We start from the raw sequence: 13,048 nt of genomic DNA, 5'->3' as shown, positions 1-13,048 counted from the left end.
ATGAGGCATCTATTCGTTGAGTTTCGGTTCATTTTTGTAAGCGCTCCTGTTCCAAGACGAGACTGCAGAAAGTGCATCGTGTTTGTTTTCTTTATTTTATAAAAGCACAACTTTTTGTTGATATTGTGAGTGCACACGAATAAAAGTAGACCCTTTACAGTTACGAATGATGTATTACTCTTACCTTTATGAGCAAAAATGACGGCGTATCCACTGAAAAACAATGCAAGTGATTGCGCTGGCGTCTCTATGTCCTGCAAAGCGTCATACAAAACTGAACTATTTTAATATAGCTGAAACAGTAGTATAAGCTGTTTTGGGAGAAGGGGGGAAAAAATGACGGGCTCGGGCCGGTAATTCTGATAAGCTGTCGGACACGGCCTAAGCCTAAGCGTCTCGGGCCGCGGGTTGAGAACCACTGCTCTAAGCTAACGCCTACGTGCCTGTATTGAATATGATTACGCATCGCTCCAGTAGAGTTATTTTAAGACAATTTGACATTACACAGTTTACACGACTTTTCCGTTTCCTTACAATTCAAAATAATCCCACACCTTCTCATCTTTCGCATGGTCATTTTTGAACTCGCCGCAACTGACACGAAGAAAACGCATGTGAGGTCTGAGGTAAAAATGTAGTTTCCGCCCAGATAAACTTTTAAAAATAATGTATTATTTTTCAAACTTTTTTTTAAACTTGTTATTTAAAATGTTTTAAATGCAATGTTAAAATGACGGTAATTTGAATGATAAAATCATGTTTTTTTTTTTCTGTCGTGTAATCGACTATTGTTTTCAGTGTCGACTAGTAGGAGCTGTACCGTTTAGTCGACTAGACCCGCACATCCCTAAATGTACCATAGTATTACCATTAGATCCGATGACTGAGCCATGGTAAAATTACAGAGAAGCTGTGCATTTCTGTAATTGATTTAGCAGAGGCTGGATGAAATTAACATAAAAGCACCATGGTAATACCATATTTTTGGACATGGTATTATTTAAGTACCATGGTTTCTGAAGTAACTTTAATGTCTGAAATATGGCATATGGACTACAGTACCACTTCAGTACCACAGTAAATAACACCGTATTGCCTAGCAATGCACAGATATTTCAGCAACTGAAAATATTCAGTTAAAATAGCAAAAAAAAAGGAAATTTTGATTTTGGCCAAAATAGTTTTGGAGGGCCGAAATCATTCATCAAAATATCAAGGGGCTGCTTGTTACCAAAAAACCTTACTATGGTTTAATTTACCACTAGAAAAAAAAAAAGAAGAAAAAAAAACCAAACCACCATGAAGGGCATACTGAGTCCAAATACCCAATTACTCAAATTTAATTACTGAAACTTTATTTTCAGTTTTTACCTTAATGAAAGCTTTATTTTTGGTTTTGTAAAACTTCAGTTCAACGCTAGTATTACCATTACATAACACGGTGTGTCAGCCACAGTACTTTTTGTAAGGAGCGTGGGGGGGTGGGGGGACATGAAAAGTCAAACACAAAAGCTAAAAAAAAAAAAACATCAAGAAAGAGAAGCCCACAATTTCCTCCAATAAATTAGTGTAATATAGAAAGGGTAAATGAAGAAAAGCCATTAGATGTAAACACAGACTAGAGTACTTAGCAAAGAAAGGATGTTTGCAGTTTGAGAGGATGAAAAGGCTCTGCAATTACAACACAGAAGGTCATATGTAAACACTTAACTAGCTCTGTCTGTTCTCCTGCTGGACAGTAAAGCACTACCCAAATGCTGATGGTGGAACCATCATGGCCGCCTGCTGTGAGGGTGTCTGGCTTGTGTGAAAGATGTGAAGTGAGGTTCATTAGGTCTGCATGTACGGAAACATTTAGGAGCCGGTCAGTGTTAAATAAAAAGAGGCCGGCTCCTGTTTTTTGCGGTTGAGATTAGCTCACACACACAGATCACTTGCCTGGACAGGACTGTGTGCAGTCAGCCAGACTAAACAGAGCAGTTTAATTAGTGCCATCGCTCAGAAGAGACACACAGAGTGTCCTTCAAACACACACTTGGTACTGCAGTGTGTCTGCCTTTAACCCCCATGTGCTATTCTACTTCACACTATGTGTACATTTTGGTTAATGCAACAGATCATACAGGTCTTGAGATAAATTTTAAAGCTATTTTTACTTGTACACACACACAAACAAATACCTGAGACTTTATCTGGCTTCAGTTTATAGTGTCAAAACATTTCAACATTTTATGTCATACGTATCTGATGAGATGGATAAAACGGTTTACTCACAGATATCTGCGGCTTCATCAGAACCGTCGGGACAGTCTTTCTCTCCATCACAGCGCCAGCCTTTGGAGATGCAGGTCACCTGATCTTTACACACAAACTGCTTCGGACTGCATGTCTTCGGAGCTGGAACAGAGAAATAAACTGTAAGTGTGAAATGCATCCCTCAGATCAACTAATTTAACAATATTTGGTCAGTCTGAGGTTCTTACTTACCACTAGGGCCGCATGATTAATCGCATGCGATATTTAACACACATCTTGTCAGAAAGCCGGTTCTGTAATCAGCGGTAAATCTCCACCTGCGTGCTTTCACATTGAGCAGCATTAACTACACAGAGCCGTTGTTCACTGACGAGCTGCGCAAAAAATCGCGCGAATATGAACGTGGTTTAGCGCAGCTCGTCAGTGAACAACGGCTGTGTAGTTAATGCTGCTCAATGTGAAAGCACGCAGGTGATGGAGATTTACCGCTGATTACAGAACCGGCTTTACTGATAAGATGCACGTTAAATATCGCATGCGATTAATCGTGCAGCCCTACTTACCACTTGACTCAAGTTTTTGAGTAAATACTATGTAAAATTATTTATTTAATTTTAGCAATTTTTAGCAAAAACAAAATGCACAATCCACTTTAAACCTAGATATTAAAATCATACAAATATAAAACAGTTTATTACTATTATTATTTTCACAATTATATTATTATTTTCTAAAACTAAGAAATGCTTTGACATAAAATGAATAAGCAATACCCCAAATATGATCTCAAACATAATTAACTATGAAAATGTGTGGAAAGTGGCAAAATAGAAACATGTTCACAAGTGGTCTCAGACTTTTGTACTTTATACTGTACTATATATAAAACTAGCAAAAATCAGTCATCATCCAGCATCCTGTATAGATATCAGCCACTGAACAACCCAAATTGGTCAACCACTAAATGCTTCAGCAATAATATATCACATTTTTGTTGAGGGGAACATCTAGATGTACCACTTATGAAATAAGCAAATACCTCAGTGACCGGCAACTTTGACAGGACAAAAATTTTAGAAGAAAACTTTGTGGATGTGGTCATAGACTTTGCTGAAATTACCATTCCTCATTCCAAAGATAGCTGGTTTCAACACAGAAACACATCTGGTCATGCCGAGTTCACAACTGTGCTTTATATTCCAAGACAACTCATTCTGCTGTAATATTAACCCACTTATTTCAGCATAGGTGCGATTATGTTTGTTTATTTCCCAAGTGCTGCCCACAAACAGTGTTTTTCTTTTGCGCTTTATAACCTGAGAGATGTTTTCTCACAACCCGTGGACAGATGTCTTTTCATTACCAGCGGTAGGGCGAAGTATTCGTCAGTTCAGTCTAACTCCGGGGAGAGCCCGGCAATCAGAGTAGTATTTTTGCTCAGTCAGTCTGATGAGATTGTTGAGGTAAACCGCAGAACCGCCTCAGGACTGTGGGTAATCTGGCCCTGCCCCACTGCTGACACTGGTCCGCTCAGTCAGAAGTCAGAGATCCTCAGCAAAACCGCTGCTGTAATTAAACCATTCTCAGTCTGTCCGTCCCCCAGTAAAACACTGCAGCTATGATACCTTCTGTGTGTGCGGCCCACAACTGACCATAAGCCTTTTCAAAATACAATATGCAGACAAAAACTACTAAATGGAAAGATTTTAGAACAGTCTTTTAACATTACTCAATATCTATAATATATAGACATTTATGTATTTGTTCTCAAAAACTGATTGTCAAAGTAACCTTCATCTTGAGCAAATCTATTGTCACTGTTGCAAAAAAACTAATAATGTTCAACACACTTACTTGTACACATACACACATATTTATATATATATATGTACATACATACGTGTTTGTGTGCATATACATATTACTAATAGGCTAAATATACAATTATATTATTTAAAATAATATATAATTATACCTAAAACATAATAAAAATCTATAAATTGTCTAGACTTGATGCATTTAAATAAAAATTACTGTATCTCTTCCAAACATTTTCATTTATATTCACCAAAATATTGACACATACTGAATAGGGATGCTCATTCCAGTTAATTTTCCTGACCGACAACCGCTGCTCGTTATCCGAACATTAACCATTAACTGATCAAATTAGAATAATAAGTTAGTAACAAATAAAAATACAATGGACAAGAAAACACATATATATATATATATATATATATTTTTTTTTTCCCACAGGTTAATTTTAACGCGCAAACAGCAGCATACAGAGCAACAACAAAACCTGGATTCACACTTCTTCAAAAAGGCATAGTCTTGTTTTTTTTTTCGTCAGACATAAAAATAAATAGCAGGCCTGCCTCAGCGTATAACGTGTCTACTTTTTATTTTAAAAAAGTAACATGTCGACATGCTGTGCGGATACTGGAGAGCTGCCTGTTAACTGTTAGACCCGTGGCCAGTGCCGATCCTAGACTTTTGGGGGCCCTACGCAAAACTGTGGTGGTGGTGGTGGTGGTGGGGGGGGGTTATGAGTGGTTATGAACGAATGAATGAAATGCATTTGTCCGTGTTTCACTCGGTCTCGAGGAAAGCGCTTGAGAAACAGTGTCTCTTCCGCGGCTCGGTACGCTTTTATTACATTCTTCATTACATTCTCTCATTACAACAAAGAAAGTGTAGACATGATGTAAATAAGAGATTGTGTAGTGTAAAGCTTCTTTGATTAGTTAACTTTGATGAGTGACAGCTTTCCAGTGATTATAAGGGGAGCGCTCTTTGCGCACTTTCTAGGGTATAATCCATTCAGAATTTGAATACATTCACTCACGGATTCACTCTCTGATAACCATGTATTGAATATTGCTACTTGCCATTGTGTTGCGTATACTACACCAGTTAACTAAGTGAAGGTGAAGCAGGTGCTTGCTCAGCGAAATATGTCTGTAGGCACGTTGCACGCGAGTCGCACGTCGCACGCACCCATGAGTTAACATATGTATAGCATTTTTTTTCACCATTCACCATGCAGCAACTTTAAAAAAAATACAAAAATCTTTTAAACCGTTTAACTGATAGTATTAATCAGTCTAAATTCTTACTTTTGGTTAACGGTTAAACGGTCAATATGAGCATCTCTAATACTGAATATGCGAGTATGTGTTTATTACTTAAACATTTTAACACATGAAAAACACCACACGAACACATCTGAGGAAACCTTCTTAGGAAACCAAATGGTCAAAAATAAAATCACATTAAAATATTATCTGTGATATTCACAATGTTGTGTGACTTTAAATCAACAAGACAAAAAGACCAAACAACACACGTGACCATAAAGAGGGATATCATGGCTTATGGGCATACTTTTTGATTATAATCAGTCATTGTTTTGCCAAAACAGTACAATGACTGTAGTGGTTGTACACTTTATCTCAAGTAGTAGTTAAGTACAGAAGAGGACTGATTGTGATTCTCTGCAGGACTTTCTCTCTCTAACACTTACCTCTCTGCACACTTGGCAGGAGGAGAGGTGTTTTGGGAAAGGGAACCAGGGGAAAAGCTGCAAGGGGGAGAGGATGTGACTGCAATCACAAGAGAGAAGGGAGATGTGCATAGTCATGTTTCTGTACATTATTGAAAGTGATGAGGAAGCTGGACCACTGCCTCCATTCTCAGACCATCACTTCCCAAACTGTCTCCAAGTACTGTTGTTTGATGTAAGATGATATCCCCATGGACATGACGGAGCATAATAGAGACAAAGTGTGTTGTTATTGTTGTCTTTAGCTTTGTTCCAAAACATACTGAGCTTTCCTAATTCAAATGGAAGAAACCAATTCGGAACATTCTATATAGGCAGCAATTTTTGCACAATTTTTGTAGATTCTATTCTCTTCAGTAGAGTTTGAAGTTAGCATGTTGCTAAGCTAGCAGTGACACATTAATACACACAAAAACATAAATATTAGGTAAAAAAAATTAAATTAACAATTTTTACCAATACTTTTCAGTACTGCATAAAAAAACTATACGTCACATAACTATACATCATATTTCTTTTGACTCGGCAGCCATCTTGGATGGGCATTCACACAAGACACTTTCTAGCATTCAAGTACAGCTATATGGAGTACAAAGTACGGCTAAAGGAAACATTTAACATCAGTCTAGCTAATGCTCACATTAAAAAAAACACACAAATGGACAAGAAAGAGTTCTCTGTGAATAACCGCTTATAATCTGGCCAAAAAAAGCAGATCTCCAATGAAACTAGCTATACCACACACAAAACAAGCACTTAAAGCCTTGCTGTGAGTTCTCCTTCAGGACCGCTCCCAGGAACCAATAAACACAATGCATGTCGACATCCAAGACTTTTTATCTCTTCCCAAACAAGCTTGCAGAACTAGGCTTTGCTCCAGTGCACCAGTTAAGCTCTCAGAGATCCGGTCAGCAGTATTAGGAGGATGATGGATACAAAGTGGAAAGTGCATATAAAACTTTACAAGCCCCAAATAGACGTTCAGGAGAGAGAGCTTAGAAAATATGGAGAACAGTTGGCGATAGGGCTGCATGATAAATCGAAATGGAATCGAAATCGCGATTAGACAGAAGCAGCGATTGTCATGCGTATCTTTCAGTGAAGCACGGTTCTGTGATCAGCAGTAAATCTCCATCCAAAGGCCAGAGGGCGCTTTCGCGCTGAATAGGGCTGCACGATAAATCGCATGCGATATTTAACGTGCATCTTATCAGTAAAGCCGGTTCTGCCCGCAGGTGATGGAGATTTACCGCTGATTACAGAACCGGCTTTACTGATAAGATGCACGTTAAATATCGCATGCGATTTATCGTGCAGCCCTAGCGCTGAAACTCCAAATACGCCTCGTCAAAATCGTCATCGGAGAGTGTGCGCGGAGGCTCCGCACGGACATCCGTGTGCCTCCCATTTTGTGTGACCGTGCAGACAAGTATGCGTGGTCAGTAGGCTACAAAAGCACCAGCTGCGCATGCCCGTTGCTACTCGAACCTGTACAATCCATCGATAAAACAATATAAAGGGCAATTGTTTCTTCACATGTTTGTTTACTGTTCAAGCCGATCTACTGCGCATGTATGGAACACGTCCACGGAGCGGACCATCAGCGTATGCTTTCGGTAGTATAAATACAAGTAGTCCACGTCCGCGCTGTCTGTGTACGCATTCGGATTGCTCACACGGAAAGTATAACACAGGCTTAAGAAGCCACATCATCTCACAGAAGGATTTATTTCAAACACTTGACTGAGGTTATGAAGTGAGTTTTGATTAAAAACATGTTATTAAATGTGGTATTTTCACATGCTTTCAGATGGAGCAGCATTTACTTCACAGAGCCGTAGTTCACTGAGAAGCTATGCAAACAGCTGTCATTATCGCGAATGATTTCTTCGATTTCATAATCGCGCAATAATATCATCTGCGATTTTTTTGCGTAACTTGTCAGTGAACTACGGCTCTGTGTAGTAAATGCTGCTCCATCTGAAAGCACGTGATGATGATTTACTGCTGATTACAGAACCGGCTTTACTAACAAAATGCACATGACAATCGCATTCCATTAATCGTGCAGCCCTAGTTGGTGATGGAGACATGTAAAACCTGTAGATTATACATACATTCACCAATCACCGACAATTATGTCCAAACAGTTAATTATCGTTAATGAAACTAAACTAAAAAACAGGAACATTTTCAATTCCATTTTCAAAACTAACTTATAATATGACCTAAATTAACTTGTGGACTTTTTTTTTTAAACCTTTAAAACTCGCCAGTATTAAAAACAAAAATGCTAATAGATAACAGTAATACTAGACTGTGCTGAGAAATTTAACAGCATTGAACATTTTTTAATTATACCAGCTTTAACTTTGGCAGCCTATACTAAATCCATTTAAAAGCAAATGCTAAATAAACTGGAAATAAAAATATAGGGAGATATATTCATCTATCAGTACTTATGCTCATAACACTATTAATTTACTTCTTGATTGATTAACTATCTTACTATTAATGTGTCCAATCACTCTTGGTTGATGGTTTATAACCATCAACAGCATTAAGTGAAAAGTGTTAGAAGACAACAGGTTGAACACTGTTATTGACTCTGCGTTCCTGAGTTCTAAATCTTTCAACCAGACTAGGGCATTCTCAACACTCAGGCTACCGACTGTACATAAAAAGTGACAGTAAACACATTCAGCATCTAAATTTAACACACGATCACACAGCGGCAGCGAGCGACCACAGAGGAGGAGAGCCTGTGACTCTAATTGGAGGTTTTGGGGTTGTTGGGGGGAACAGAGTACACAGGCAACTTTTCCCACAGAGCTTGCCTTCATTCAAAGCACACAAATATTTCAGACAGAGATGTGGATTGTTAATTCAGACCCGTTTTTTTCCAAACACACAGCCAAACTACTGACAAGTTTTTGAAGGTGCAAATCAAGGGGGACCGTTAATCATTTCAGAGCATCTCAGTCTATGGTGGGGAATCAAGAAGCCCTTTATTTGTCCCTCTGGGCCTGCACCCAACTGCAAACATCAGGAGCATCCCAAAAAGGTGCATCGGCCAGGACTCCTCATGCTAAGCAACCCAACATCACCCTGCAGTCATTCGAAAATACCACAATCCCGTTATAACAAATGCTGTTTCCACACAAGACCAATGCGGAAGAAACTTCCGTCTCATTCATTTGCGCTTTGTCTTGGGCATTAAAAAAGGACAGGAGTGTTTTACATCCAGGCACTTTTACAGGTTAAAAACATTGATCTTTTATCTGAATTCTGGCCGAGGCAGTTTAACCAATTTACAAGTTTGTCCTCTGATGTTAATTTTCTAGGGCAAATCTGAGATGAGCTTGGGGCTGCAGAATGGGGCCAGTTTCTAATGAGGTGAAATTCCAAAGAATCCGGGCTAAAAACCAATCATTCATACATCACCGTCCTTAAATTTTTTCCTGTACCCTCCAGGCTGACTGTAATTTTCCACAACTAAGAACGTATCTGCTTTACAGACAGCATAGTGGGGAAAAAACACTGAATGGGAGTGGAAAAGGAACCACCATGTTTCATCAAATAGCAACATGTATGCGCACATGTATTGCTGCTTTGGGGCTGTAATCACAATTTCAAACTTATGATTGTGAACATGCTTCTGGTTCATCCCATAACAATACTCACAAGAAACTTCAGCACACCCTACTTCAAGGTCTTCAAGCCAAGATTCATCTCATTGTTTATTATCTCTGTTGTCTTCACTTGGACTTTTGCTGCCTTTGTACATTTTGGTAAATGGTAATTTTGGGGCATTTACACCAAAGACACCAAAATGTGCAAATGCATTTAATAGTTGCATTTAATATTTGACTACTGAATACCTGGAATGTAAGACTTTTTCGCATGTCTGTTGGAAAGCATTATCAGATTGGAAAATATTCATCACCTACAACCTTGGGATCATCAGGGCCTACACTCAGGGAATGAAAAAAAAGACAGAATGACTAACCCTTCAACTTTATTTGCTTATTGTGGTTTGTCTGAAAACCTTTGTTTGAAAAAGTTTTTTTTTTTGCATTTCTGCCATGATTTATTACAAAAACTAAGTCTAAAAGTATAACCATCCAAAATTGCTGTTTAATTAAAAGATATGTTAATTGCCTAAATTAGTCTCAATTTTAGTAATTTTCACAAAACAGATCACTTGGAGATTACAAAAGTACAATACATTTTCTGTAAAAAAAAAAAAAAAAAGTCTGAGATATTACAAAGCTAAATTAAACGTTAAAGTAATACATTAAAGTAAAAATGGGCCTACAAAAACTAGTTAAATAATTTATCTATTTTCTAAATAAAATATTTGATTTAATTTATCTTTTGAAACCCCACCGGCCCGTCACAAACATTACGTTAAGATGCAATGTTAAGTTAAAAACGTTTAAGAAACACAATAATAATAATAATAATAATAATGTAAATATATCAAATTAAATTGTTCTTAGTTTACCTAATTTTCAAAGAAAGAATGTGTCTTATTTAAATGCAGCAAAGAAATGCATCCATTTAGGTCATACAAACCCACAATCAGCCTAAATATTCAGACTTTCTTCTGTGGAACAACAGAGAATATTTTTTAAAGAACAATGGGAAACAAACAAAAGTGATGAGAGTGAGCAAATTATGATCATTTTTGGGTAAACAATCCCTTTAAGACAATTAGTCAAATAATCTTTCAGGCAACCCATCAACTAGCTGGTTGTGAAACATTTTGCATCTAAGCTTAACATTGATCTAAGCTGAAATGAGAGGAAGACAAGATTGAGTTGTGGGTGGCGAGTGATACAAAGGGAGGGAAACCACAGTGGATGCAGACAGGAAAAGGGAGAAAGACCTCCTGGGCTTGTCTCATCTGGGGTTCCCTATCCGAGCCAGCTGCTGTTACCTTTCTATATCATGGCGACAGTGAGGCCAGCTGTGAGAAGCGTGACCCACTTTCAGCCCCTCAGTCTCTACTTCCCCCTCACAGCGCACCGCCCCTCCAAATCAGCTCCAGGCCTCGGCCACACATTCCAGCACCTTTTAATTGATTTCATCTGCAGACTCGTCCTCTGTGAGGATATGGGCTCATAAAGGACTCGAGTTCTAGGGTTTAGCTCGGGTCTTTGGAGCCCACAATGAAATTTTGGAACAGAGAGTCAAGATTTGTTTTGCTTAAATGACAAATATATCAGGGTGGTTCTTATTACAGTGCAAACAATTTCTGGAAGTTTCACGAAACGCTGCTACATAACGCTCTGTTATGCATTCTCAGGGAAATTCCTGAAGGTCCTGTTTGTAATTACAAGTTGTAGGCACACTTTTAGGAATGTCCGCCTGCCTCACAGACCTGCAGGTGACAGTGGAAGCTAAACACGGTGTGTAAATTACACCACTGAAGTCCAATTTCAATATAAAATCAAGCTCAGCAACTTTTCGAATGAGTAAATTGTCATCTGAAAGCAACAATTAAAGCAAACGATCAGGGTGCGTTCGCACTGACAGTGACTGGTAGCATAAAGCATGTTAAAGTTATATTTCATATTTAAAGTCATATATTAATATTTTCGTTAGAATAGATGATTTGAGGCGACATAAGCAACTGTTGGCAATATGATGTTAGCGTGTCTAATGATGCAACAACTTTATGCAAATGACATGATGTAGCGCACATCTGTCTCTGCACACATAAAATATGTATTTAATCAAATTTGCATAATCATCAAAAATGTTCAAAAGATTGAGGTCGGTTCGATTTTTTAAAAAGACATTCATTTTTTAGTAATGATGCATTAAATTCATTAAGTGGTGGGAGTGAAGACATTTCTATTGTTACAAAATATTTATATTTCACACAAAATCTGTTCACTTGAACTTTATATTAAAAGAATACAGAAAAAAAATGTATTACGGTTTCCAAAACAATATTAAGCAGAACAACTGTTTTTAACTTTGATAATAATATGAAATGTTTCTTGAGCAGCAAATCAGCATTAGAATGATTTCTGAAGGATCGTGTGACACTGAAGACTGGAGGAATGGCTGCTCAAAATGTAGCTATGCCATGACAGGAATAACTTACATTTCAAAATAGAAAACACTTATTTTAAATTGTATAATATTTCACAAAATCACTGTTTTTTTATCAAATAAAGGCAGCCTTGCAAGTTTTTCTAAACATGGAAAAAATAATAAAAAATTTATTTGATTCCTGTATTGATAATCATTGTTCATCTTTAAAAAAAAAAACAGACTGATTGTTAAAAATTACTTTTTATTTTTTTACTGCCAACACAATCAGATTTTCAAATGATCAATTACACATTGCACCGATAATATTAGGACATCCCCATTGAGGTCACCTATACTACAACCCACAATGCATCAACTAAGAAACATCCAATTAAATCACTGTCAGTGGGAAAGAGGCTTCAGACAGAGAAAGTTGGAGAAACTTCTGCAACAAAGCAGTTCTAATCGCTGCATTTTGCTGCCTATTCAGCACAACAGTGTGGGACCCATAGGAAGGGATATGGGTTAACATGTGGGTAAGGTGAGACCAAATAGGCTACATTCTCTGCTCACACAGCTCTATTTCTGTGCTGAGACCCAGTGTCAAATACAGTCCAGTGACCCATCTGAGGAACATCACACTGAGCAGGTCGGACGTCCACCTCATTTGAAACTCAGAAATAGTGACTTCGAAAACACATTGAGTGTACACACTCAAGCGTGCAGACACACACAAACAACAGGACAATACAGTCCAATAGGACTGTTCTGTGAATACCAGGGCACCATGTACTGAACTCAAGAAAGCCAATGAACTCTTTTGCTAATGGACTATTTTGCTTGGGTGTGTTTTATGATGATACCCTGAAAAAAAGGTGAATCCTATTTATAACCCCTGCATATGAACAAACACACAAAGCTAAATTTGTACCCATGTTTGCAAAGGTAAGATAGGATTTGCAGCACATGAATTCCATTCCTGTCTCTTAAAGGGGTCATATGATGTTGCTAAAAAGAACATTATTTTGTGTATTTGGTGTAATTAAATGTATTTATGCGGTTTAAGGTTCAAAAAACACATTATTTTCCACATACTGAACATTATTGTTTCTCCTCTATGCCCCGCCTTTCTGAAACGCGTAGATTTTTACAAAGCTCATCGGTCTGAAAAGCAAG

At 37.9% G+C, this 13,048-nt stretch overlaps 1 pseudogene; it reads right to left on the bottom strand.

The window, feature by feature from the left end:
* The window catches only part of LOC107668339 (low-density lipoprotein receptor-related protein 1-like), a 138,025-nt pseudogene that overhangs the window by 114,688 nt on the left and 10,289 nt on the right, over positions 1 to 13,048 (bottom strand).

Source organism: Sinocyclocheilus anshuiensis, unplaced genomic scaffold (assembly GCF_001515605.1).
Source record: "Sinocyclocheilus anshuiensis isolate Anshui unplaced genomic scaffold, SAMN03320099.WGS_v1.1 scaffold3360, whole genome shotgun sequence".
In the NCBI taxonomy this organism is placed as follows: domain Eukaryota; kingdom Metazoa; phylum Chordata; class Actinopteri; order Cypriniformes; family Cyprinidae; genus Sinocyclocheilus; species Sinocyclocheilus anshuiensis.
The sequence above is the reverse complement of the archived record's forward strand: the minus strand, read 5'-3'. Positions and strand labels throughout refer to the sequence as shown.